The sequence below is a fragment of the Pinus tabuliformis genome, chromosome 8, assembly GCF_031772625.1.
Source record: "Pinus tabuliformis cultivar Carrire ecotype Pingquan chromosome 8, CPIR1, whole genome shotgun sequence".
Taxonomy (NCBI): domain Eukaryota; kingdom Viridiplantae; phylum Streptophyta; class Pinopsida; order Pinales; family Pinaceae; genus Pinus; species Pinus tabuliformis.
In genome coordinates, this window is record NC_142294.1 from 1,306,654,587 (window position 1) to 1,306,656,971 (window position 2,385).

Below are 2,385 nucleotides of genomic sequence, written 5' to 3' on the forward strand. Positions count from 1 at the left end.
TTTTAATTCTAAATCTATCAAGAGCAAAAAAAAAATCAAATCTCATGGGCACAAAAGTTTCATCAAATTTTATAAATAAATTTACACATCTCTTGATAGAGCTACATTTAAAATTGATCTATAAATATACTAATTTAAAAATAAATTTCATATTTTAACTATTCTTATTTTAATTATTAAAAAATATTTCTAAATCAAAATTCTAATTTTGTAAAAAAAAAAAATTAAATTTCTACAACCAATCATAATATTGTTTTTTCCCTTTTTTTTTTCCCGAAAACTTGTTCTCCTGGTATTTGCTTCTTGAAAAGAAGCAATATGTTATCCAGTATACACCACTTTCATATTAGCAAGTCGTTGGAGCATAAATACATATTTTATATTCCCAAAAAACTAAATAAATAAAGAGAAATTGTATGTTTCTAGTGATGTGCAAACACCAATTCATGATTGTCCCAGCAACCTGAGACACAGCGACTGATCATAATTTCGCTGATTTCATGGTATAAATTTATAAATACAGGAGGAATATTTTCTAAAAATTTGAAGCTGCATGTGGCTCTAAACGCAACCTTTTCATTCTGTATTTAATCCTCACAACATTACCCACGTTTATGCAAAATCTTAAACAGCGACTGCCAGGGCCCTTTTAGAGTCTGAAAGCTCCTCACATTGAAAATAGCCGCTCTTTGCCTTTGAGAATGGCGACTGAAAACTGCACACCTTTTGGTGTGAACGTCAACGACTGAATCTGGACTTCAAATCGCCTTTTCCGCCTGAAAATGAGAAACAAGAAGCTGCACACCGATGCGTATCATGTTTAATGTTATGTAAAACCCTTCGGAGGAAACTAAATTTCTTTTCAAGGTAAAAGTAGAGAAATTTTCTACAAACGCTAAATTCTGACCATCCAAATCCTGACTAACGCGACTGAATCTGGACATCAGATAGCCTTTTGCGCCTGAAAATGGGAAATAAGAAACGAGAAGTTGCACACTATTTTTAATGTTATGAAAAACTCTCTTGAATTTCTTTTGAAGGTAAAAATAAAGATTTTCTGTAAATGCTCCTGTATGAATGTGAAGAATTATGTACAAGTGATCGAGCGTTGGGAGAAGATGGCACTCGGCACCGATCAATCAAGAGCGCGTCGGTTTCGATTTTGGATATAACCCACATTCAACCACCGACATGCTAAATATCAGTATTTCAGTATTTGTAAAAGAAAACAGAGAAAGATCCAACCGCATGCGAAGTGGTGGCCTTTGAGCGCCCAGATCGCGCCAAGTGACAGCCTTTCAGTGACCAGATCTGGGTCGTCCAGAATGCGGCAAGTGGCAGCTTCGTAGCGGTAGATCTAGGTCGTCCAGATTGTGCCAAGTGGCAGACGTCCATCCAATTGCATTTAATCATGACAAGTGGCAGGCATCCAATGGCGAGAACTGGGCCGGTTTAGATCGCACAAGTGGCAGGCCATCCAGATCGGGCCAAGTGGCAGCCTCTCAGTCGCCAGATCTAGGCCATCCAGATCATGCCAAGTGGCAGATTCTTAGCTGCATATCTGGGCCGTCCAAATCGCGACAAGTGGCAGCCTCTAAGACGCCAGATCTGCGTCGTCCAAATCGTGACAAGTGGCAGCATATGATGCACAGATCTGGGCCGTCCAAATTGTGACAAGTGGCAACCTCTCAGAGGCAGATCTGGGCCGTCCAGATCGTGACAAGTGGAATCATCTAATGTCCAGATCGTGACAAGTGGAATCATCTAATGTCCAGATCCGCACCGTTCAGATAGCGACAAGTGGCAGCCTCTCAGAGCCTAGGTCTGGGCCGTTCGGATCGCGACAAGTGGCAGCCTCTCAGAGCCTAGGTCTGGGCCGTTCGGATCGCGACAAGTGGCAGCCTCTCAGAGCCTAGATCTGGGCCGTTCAAATCGCGACAAGTGGCAGCCTCTCGGAAGACCAGATCCGCACCGTTCAGATAACGACAAGTGGCAGCCTCTCAGAGCCTAGATCTGGGCCGTTCAGATCGCGACAAGTGGCAGCCTCTCAGAGCCTAGATCTGGGCCGTTGGGCCGTTCAAATCGCAACAAGTAGCAGCCTCTCAGAAGACCAGATCCGGGCCGTTCAAATAGCGACAAGTGGCAGCCTCGCAGAGCCTAGATCTGGGCCATTCAGATAGCGACAAGTGGAAGCAGGGAACACAAGCAGAGGTTCTGGTGGCCGAAGGGCGGAGATTAAATTTTAATCTTTTCAGATGCCAGATCTTTGGCGTTTAGATCGTGACAAGTGGAAGCAGACCAGATCTGGGGTGTCAGGTGGCGCCAAGTGGCAGTCTCTCAGAGGTCATACCTGAGAAGTCCAAATCGCGCCAAGTGGCAGACATT

At 43.5% G+C, this 2,385-nt stretch overlaps 1 long non-coding RNA gene across 1 annotated transcript; it reads right to left on the reverse strand.

Moving 5' to 3' along the window:
- Window positions 1-746: 746 nt before the first annotated feature.
- LOC149240276 (uncharacterized) lies at window positions 747-1,441 on the reverse strand. The gene is made up of 2 exons (XR_016245517.1): window positions 1,096-1,441; window positions 747-961 (listed from the first exon to the last, which is right to left on the reverse strand). It is a non-coding gene; the product is annotated as an uncharacterized LOC149240276 (long non-coding RNA).
- Between the last annotated feature and the right edge of the window lie 944 nt (window positions 1,442-2,385).